The sequence below is a fragment of the Petaurus breviceps genome, unplaced genomic scaffold, assembly GCF_028583685.1.
Source record: "Petaurus breviceps papuanus isolate PSGF00001 unplaced genomic scaffold, PetGlider_PUasm1.0 99, whole genome shotgun sequence".
NCBI lineage: Eukaryota > Metazoa > Chordata > Mammalia > Diprotodontia > Petauridae > Petaurus > Petaurus breviceps.
Window position 1 is genome coordinate 8,732,024 of NW_027187465.1, and position 9,203 is coordinate 8,741,226.

The window sequence follows — 9,203 nt, forward strand, 5'->3', positions numbered from 1 at the left end:
TAAACCAGGGAGACAATTGGTGAGAACCCGTAGGTGAAGGAACTGTGTTACTGGCTAGAAATACTATTTTTAATTGTCAGGTGGCAAAACTGTCTCTGTGGATAAATCACTGAGCCACTCTCAGCCTCAGTTTCTGCATCTGTAATATGAAAAAGGTTGGATTGGATGAAGTCTCCTGGGGGCTGTGATATTCTGGTAGGGGAGACTGGTAGGGACTCCCAGGCTTGGAAACTCTATTCATCGATGCTCATTAGCACCTTTGTTTGTGAAACCTGGTCTTGGAGAGAAATAGAGAGCACTGAGAGGTTAAGTCACTTACCCTGGGGTCACACAGCCAGTCTGTGGTAGAGATGGGATTGAAGGCACGTCTTCTTTCCTTCCAGGCCACCTCTATATCAACTCTGCCATGTTCCCACCCATTCCTAAACCATAAGAAGCAATGATAAAGGATTCAGATAAGCTCAGAAAGACATAAGATCTAATGCAAAATGAAGGACTTAGACCCAGGAAAACAGTGTCCAGCGGGTCCTGAAAACTTTAATTGTCTAAAACTTCACTGTGACTTTGTATACGGTGATTACAACAGCATTAATAAGAAGAGGAAAAAACAAGACAGGAACTGAATGTTGACAGGAGGGGAAAATGTATTGAGAAATGAAGGTGATATTTAAAAAGTTCAATAAAAATAAATAAAAAAATTCACAATAAAACAATGCTAAATTGAACTCAACTCCAAAATGAGATTAAACTGGCACCTTTTTGGTGTTTTTGACCCCTTTGGGAGCCTGGTAAAACCTCAGCTTGTTGCCCAGATTCAATTAGAAGTTAGCAGAAATAAAGATGCAGTGTTTTTCCAGACTTAAATTCATGAAATCTATCCCAGGGACCCCAGGTCCTGTCCTGGAAGCTGGAGAGGGAGGCTGCAATAGCCATGATAGCCACTGGGTGGTGCCAGCTACATAGGGCACGGACCCTAGGCTTCCACCAAGGCTCGGCTGTCTCTAAGCCCTTTGGTACCAGTTGGCAAGCAATGCCAGAGAGAGTTGGGCTGCAAAGAAGAAAAGGGGGAGGAGATGAAGGCGATTGGGAGAGAAGAAAATTGGAGAAGAGAATGACCAGGAGAAGATGTCATAGGGAGGAGGGGGAATGGATCTGTGATTCCATTGGCATATAGAACTCCAGGGTGAGAAAAGTCCCTCCACCAATGCAAGTGCATCTTCTCAGCCATTTAAAATCTTACAAGAGCTGCCTTTGAGCAGTGGGAGGTTAAGTGACTTGCCCAGGGTCACACAATCATTACGTGTCAACGGCAGGATTCAAACCTATATCTTCACAGCTCCAATCTAGTATCTGACACTATCAGAGAACCTGGGCTCAAAATTTGCATCTGGAACTTCCTGGCTGTGGGCCAATCACTAACCTCTTTGGGTCTCAGTTTCCTCCTCTGTAAAATGGACATCAGAACAATTTCTATTGTCCCACAAATGAGATCATGTACAAACTTTCAGGCACTCTTTAAATGTTGGTTTCTCTTTTCATTATCAGTCCCAGCTTCTGATACTTCCTGGGTAACTTTAGAAGCCTCGGTTTCCCCATCTGTAAACTGGGAATATTAATACCTATTAATACATTTATTATAAGCTAATGGAAGTATCCCAAATCTAGAATCGCAAGAGACTTTGGAGGCCTTTTAGTCCAAACCTGTCATTTTACAGGTGAGGAAACTGAGGTATAGGGAGGCTAAGGTGACCTAAGATCACTCAGCTATGAAATTTGAGAACTTGGATTGAGAACAGGTCCGTAGATTCTAGCTCCTCCCATAACACAATAGCCCTTCCCTAGTATGTTTTAATGAAGTGCCTGGTAAACCCTGCCCTGGAAATACTCACTCTTTACACAGAATCTTCCAAAAGCTTTAACAGTTTAAAAATGAATGAAAACTTTTGAGACACCCCATATTGGGAGTGATTTTCATGTAGGAAATGCTTTACATAATTCATCTAATTTGATCCTCATATCACCTTTATAAAGTGAATGCTGTAGAAATCATCCACATTGTACAGATGGGGAAACTGAGATACAGCTATGTCAAGTGACTTGCTTATAGTCTGTGTGACTATGAGAGCCCCTCGTCCAGTCCTATCTCATTTATGAGCAGAATTCTTCTACAGCATTATCATCACATAGTATCATCACCATGCCCATCAATTAGGGAACGGGCAAACAAGATGGGGGATATGATTGTGATAGAATACTATTTTTTGTAAAAAGTGACAAGGGAGGGTGGTTCCAGAAAAATCAGGGAAGACTTATATGAACTGAAGCAAAGTGAAGTGAGCAGAATCAGAAGATTGTACGTAGTAACAGCAACATTGTGTGATGATCAACTATGATTGATTTAGCTATTCCCAGCAATGCAATGATCCAAGACAATTCTGAAGACTGTGATTAAAAATTCTATCCACCTCCAAAAGAACTGATGGAGTCTGAATGCAGAGCAAAGTATACTTTTTTTTAACTTTCTTTTTCTGTGTGTTCTTTTGAAACATGGCTAGTATGGATAGTTTAGCCTATATCAAGTTGTTTGACTTCTCAAGGAGTGTGGGGAAGGAAAGGAGGGACAGAAAGAATTAGGAAATCAAAATAAAAAAATGTCAAAAATTGTTTTTACAGGGGCGGCCAGGTGGCTCAGCGAGTAAGAGCACTGGCTCCAGTGTCAGGATGACCTGGGGATCAAATCTGGGCTCAGGTACTTAGCACCACACCCAGAAATAACTGGCCGTGTAAACTTGAGCAAGTTACTTAACCCCAATTGCTTAAAAAAATTTTTTTTTACATGTAATTGGGTAAAAAAAAACTATAAAAATTTAGAAAGAAAGTGCCACCAGCAGCAGCAACCAAGTGTCCTTTCTATGTTGGAAGAGTGGAGAAAGTTTTCTTTTTCAACACTGCTAATGTACTTGGTGAGACGGGTCACAGAGCAGCTGTTCTTGCACCTCTATGTGAAAAATCAAGCTCTATTTTAATGGGAAGATTTTGGGAAATGGCAATGGGGCAGGAGTGGGGGTGGGGTGGTAAGTACAGGGGAAAAGGCCTGTATTTGGAGGGAGCAGAATTTTGGAATTCTGGGTCTCAGTTTCCTACTCTATTAAAGGCTCCTTCCTGGTGCCCTGGAATTAATACCAACTTTGCTATTTCTTTCATGTGGATAAATCATCTTATTCCTTCTAGCCTCAATTTCCTCATTTGTAAAATGAAGGGGTTGGATTAGATAATTTCTTCTTTTTTAAAGAAGATAAAGTTCTGTTTTTATTTAAATACTATGCAAAAGAAGGTTAATGGTCACATTTAAAAACAGCTATTGCAATATGTTTTAAAAATCATTGCGGCAGGGTGACTAGGTGGCATAATGAATAGAGTACCAACCCTGGAGTCAGAAGGACCTAAGTTTAAATCTGACCTCAGATACTTAACTCAAAAACTAGCTGTGTGATCTTGGGCAAGTCACTTAACCCCAATTGCCTACCTTCCCCCTCCAAAAAAGAAAATAAAATCCCATATTAAAAAAAAATATTGAGGCGTCTAGGTGGTGCAGTGAATAGAGCACCAGCCCCAGAGTCAGGAGGACCTGAGTTCAAATCCGGCCTCAGACACTTAAAACTTACTAGCTGTGTGACCTTAGGCAAGTCACTTAACACCAATTGCCCTACCTTCCCCCCTCCAAAAAGCCAAACAAAAAAATCCCATAAAAAGTGTTAATATAGTGTTATACTTGAGATTTGTGTCACAGGGCTAGCCTTTTTGTAAAGATCTCTTAAAGAGTTCCCTTTATTAATGCAGTAACTCAGTACACATTAGTCTGCAACCATTATTATGTTTATTCTCCCTAAATCCAGGTATTGATTTGTCTTTTGGATGTAAGGTCATTTTCAGCAGCTGTTTATAGAAATTAAGTGAAAAAAATGTGCATATTTAATACACATGCATTAATAACTTCCTGGCAATACTGATAAAATTAGTGATTCTGTGAACTCTCAACACTCCAGGATTAAACAGAAATTCTTCTATTTGTAATGTACAGGTTTCCATAAGCTGGCCCCTTCCAACCGTTGCGGTCTTCTTACACTTGACTCCTTTATGGTTATTTTGTGATCTGTTTAGACTGACTTATTGACAGTTCCTTCATCTCCCACCTGTGGGCCTTTGTACGGCCTGTCTGCCATGCTTGTGATGTTATATCTGTTTACTTCTGCCTCTTAGATTCCTGGCTCCCTTCAAGGCTCAGTGCAAATTCCATCTTCTTCAGGAGGCCTTTCCTAGACACCCTCACCCCCCCAGCTACTACAGTCTACCTTTCCCCTAATGCCTTCCACCTACTATGTATATATGTATGTATGCATGGAGATAGATAGGTAGACACTAATACCTTCTACCTAATATATGTATGTGTATATGCACACATGGATACACATAGATATTAATACCTTCTACCTACTGTGTATGTGTATATGTGTGTATACATGTATGTATTTGTATATGCATGTGTGTATATATGTATGTATGCACACACAGAGACACACATATATAGTATATAATTTCCACCTATATAATTATTTACATTTCATCTCCCCCATTAGAATGTGAACTCTTTAAGGACTGGGACATTATTTTATATTCTTTATTTATATCCCTAGACCAGGGATAGGGAACTTGTGGCCTTGAGGCCATATGTGGCTTCTTGGTCCTTGCATTTAGCCTTTTGACTGAGTCCAAGTTTCACAAAATAAATCATTTTATTAAGAGTTTTGTTCTGTGAATTTTGGATTCAGTCAAAGGATGGCACTTGACCTAGAGGGTCACATGTGGCTGCATTTTTCCCACCCCTGCCCCAGGCGTTCCTACATCGCCTGCCTCTGTAAATGTTTAATAAATATTTGTTGAATAACTCCTTCAATATTGACAGATTTCTCAAAAAACCCCAAATTGCTCTTCCTTCTCATTTCTATTATCAACATCTTATTTGATACCTTTAATGTCTCATAATCTTTAAATATGATGATAATGTCCCAGCTAGTTTTCCTGACTCATCTCTTTTCATCCTTCTTAGCTGTTTTTAGATGATTATTTTTCCTTAAAGCACAGTTTTGATAGTGACATCACTTGCCCCCAAAAATCTTTTCGTGGCTCCCCATCATCTATAGAATAAAATCCAACTATCCTTCCTAATAGGCCCTGTGCTACCTTTTTTGGGGGGAGGGTGTTTTTGTTTTTAATTTTTTCTATTTATTTTTAGTTTTCAACATTCATTACCAAAAGATTTTGAGTTATAAATTTTCTCCCTGTCTTTCCCCTACCCCCACCCCAAGATAGTGAGCCTACTGAATACCCCTTCCTCCAGTCTGTTCTCTCTTATATCTCCCCCTATCCCCCCTGAACTTTCTAGTAGGGCAAGATGAATTTCTATACCCCAGTGGCTGTATATCTTATTTCCTAGTTGCATGTAAAAAACAATTTTTTTAACATTTGTTTTTAAAACTTTGATTTCCAGATTCTTTCCCTTCTTCCCTCCTCACCCACCTCCACTGGAAGGACATGTAATTCAATATAGATTGTACATGTGTAGTTCTGCAAAATATTTCCATAGTAGTTATATTGTGAAAGACTAACTATATTTCCCTCCATCCTATCCTGCCCCTCACTTATTCTATTTTCTCTTTTGACCCTGTCCCTTTTCAAAAATGTTTGCTTCTAACTACCCTTCCCCCCAATCTGCCCTCCCTTCTACTATCCCCTCTCTTATCCCCTTCTCCTCTACTTTCTTGTAGGGTAAGATACCCAATTGAGTGTATATATTATTCCCTCTTTAAGCCAAATTCAATGAGAGTAAGTTTGACCCATTCCCTTTCACCTTCCTGCTCTTCCCCTCTATTGTAACAGTTTTCTCTTGCCTCTTTTATATGAGATAATTTACCCTATTCTATCTCTCCCTTTCTCCTTCTCCCAATATATTCTTCTTCTCACCTTTTAATTTTATTTTTTAGATATCATCTCTTCCTATTCAACTCATCCTGTGCCCTCTGTGTATATATGTACACACATATATACACACTCACATATGTATTTATACACACATACACCCTTCTATACATACATATATGTATGTACACACACACATATACACACACATATATTCCCTTCAACTATCCTCATACTGAGAAAGTCTCATGGGTTACAATTATCGTTTTTCCATGTAGGAATGTAAATAGTTCAACTTTAATAAGTTCCTTATGATTTCTTTTTCCTATTTACCATCTAATGGTTCTCTTGCTTGTTGTATTTGAAAGTCAAATTTTCTGTTCAGCTCTGCTTTTTTCATCAAGAATGCTTGAAAGTGCTCTATTTCATTAAATTACCATATTTTCCCTGAAGCATTATACTCAGCTTTGCTGGGTAGGTGATTCTTGGTTTTAATCCCAGCTCCTTTGACCTCCAGAATATCATATTCCAAGCCCTTCGATCCCTTAATGTAGAAGCTGCTAGATCTTGTGTTATCCTGATTGTGTTTCCACAATACTCAAATTGTTTCTTCCTGACTGCTTATAACATTTTCTCCTTGACCTGAGAACTCTGAAATTTGGCTATAATATTCCTAGGAGTTTTCTTTTTGGGATCTTTTTCAAGAGGTGATTGGTGAATTCTTTCATATTCTACTTTTCCCTCTTGTTCTAAAACATCAGGGCAATTTTCCTTGAGAATTTCTTGAAGGATGATTTCAAGGCTCTTTTTTGATCATGGTTTCAGATAGTCCAATAGTTTTAAAATTATCTCTCCTGGATCTATTTCCCAGGTCAGTGGTTTTTCCAATGAGATAGTTCACATTGCCTTCTATTTTTTCATTTGTTTGGATCTGTTTCTTGATTTCTCATAAAGTCGTTAGCTTCCATTTGCTCCAATCTAATTTTGAAGTAATTATTCTCTTCAGTGAGTTTTTGAAATTCCTTTTCCATCTGGCAAATTTGTCTTTTTAAGGCATTCTTTTCCTCATTGGCTTTTTGGGCATCTTTTGCCATTTGAGTTAGTCTATTTTTTAAGGTGTTATTTTCTTCAGTCAGGCTGTTGATTTGTTTTTCATGATTTCCTTGCATCATGCTCATTTCTCTTCCCAATTTTTCTTCCACTTCTCTTACTTGATTTTCAAAATCCTTCTTGACCTCCTCCATGGCCTGCAAGCTATTCATATTTTTCTTGGAAGCTTTTGATGCAGGAGTTTTGACTTTGTTGTCTTCTTCTGGTTCCATATTTTGATCCTTTTTGTCCCCCAAAAAAGATTCTATGGTCTGATTGCACTTCCTCTGCCTGCTCATCTTGCCAGCCAATTACTTGACTTTTGAAGTCTTTGCCAGGGTAGAACTCTGCTTCCAGAGTGGAGAGAGCTGTGTCCAAAATTTCTGGGTCTTTTTGCAGATGTTGTCAGAGCTATGAGGAGGGCACCCTCTCTACAGCCACCACAAGCTCTGGCACACTAATGTTCCTCATCCCAGGACCACCACCCAAGACAGCAACCCAGATCCAAGCAGGTCAAAGCAAGAGTAATTACCCTCTGAATGGCCACTTGGTCCCCCTAAGGTCTGCAGGCTGGGAGCTCTGGAGGCAGGCAGAAGGCAGCAGCTGCAGCCACCAAGCCATGCTACTGCCACCTCTGTCACCCCAGGGGTAGGTACACTCTTCTCTCACCCAGTTCCAACAGAGTCCCACACTGATCTTTTACTTTCTCTTTGGCATTTATGGGTTGAGAAGTCTGGAAACCACTACAGCTGCTGGTGATTCACTCTCCTGAAGTCTGCTCTGGCTGATCTGGGCCACTGGTTAGGACCGCCCTAAGTCTGGGCCAGCGTGGCTCATGCAGGACTGCACTCGGCTCCCAGCCCATTGCCATAGACCGTTCCTGCTAGTCTGCTGAGCTGCCTTCATTGGGAGATTTGTTTCTCTCTGTCACTTTGTTGTTTCTGTAGCTCTAAAGTTTGTTTAGAGTCATATTTTGCTGGTATTGGAGGTGGTGGGAGAGGGAGCTCAAGCAAATTCCTGCTTTTTCTCTGTCATCTTGGCTCCGGCCTGGATTAGAGAATTCCTAAGGTCCCTCTAGCTCAAAATCTACTCAAAGCTCGATTTTACTTTCCGCTCTGCCATTTACTGCCAGTGAGTCAGGCCCTTCATTTGCTTGGGCCTCTATTTCCTCATGTGTAAAATGAAGAGGTTGGCCCCAAGGTGCTTCTCAACTCTAGATTCATGAGCCTGTCTCTTAACTACCTGTGTGTCCTACATGATGTAGAAAAGCTGTGTGCCTTCTTTGTATCCCCAGAACTTATCACAATGGCCGGCACATAGCATGCCCTTAACAAATACTTTTTGGACTGACTGGTACAATCAATAAACACTTATTAGGTTCCTACTATGCTCCAGACATCATGTGAAATAATGGGTACACAGATCCCAGTTTTGTGTGGCATTGGGGAAGCCCTTTAGATTCTTGGAGCCTCAATGTCTTCATCTGTAAAATGGGGTTGGGGGTAGGTTTGAACTAGATGGCATCTGAAGAGTCAGCTAGATGACGGAGTGGAATCTGGAAAACCTGAGGTCAAGTATGGTCTCTGACACTTCCTAGCTGTGTGATCCTGGCAAGTCACAACCTCTGTTTCACTAAATTTCTTCAACTATAATGTAGCGATCACTATCATACTTACCTCCCCTGGTTGTTGTGAGGATCAAATGAGATAATATTTGTAAAAAGATGCTTGGCACATAGTAGGTACTATAGAAATGCCCCTTCTCTTCCCTTCCAAGGAAAGAAATAAGAATTTGAGGTCTATATTTATGTTATTGCGTCATTTTTCAGTCATGTCCAACTCTTCTTGACCTTATTTGGGGTTTTCTTGGTAAAGATGCTGAAGTGGTTTGCTGTTTCCTGTTTCGGTTAATTTGACAGATGAGGAAATTGAGGCAAACAGGGTTAAGTGACTTGCCCAGGGTCACCCAGCTAGTGTCTGAGGCTGGATTTGAATTCACTTCCTTACTCTAGGCCCAGCATTGTATGCACTGGGCCACCTAGCTGCTCCCTAAATTTATGACCCATGTTTTAGTCCTAGGTATGCTATTTACTCCCTATGATTAAGTCACTCCCTTCTCTGAGAAATGAAGGGGTCAGG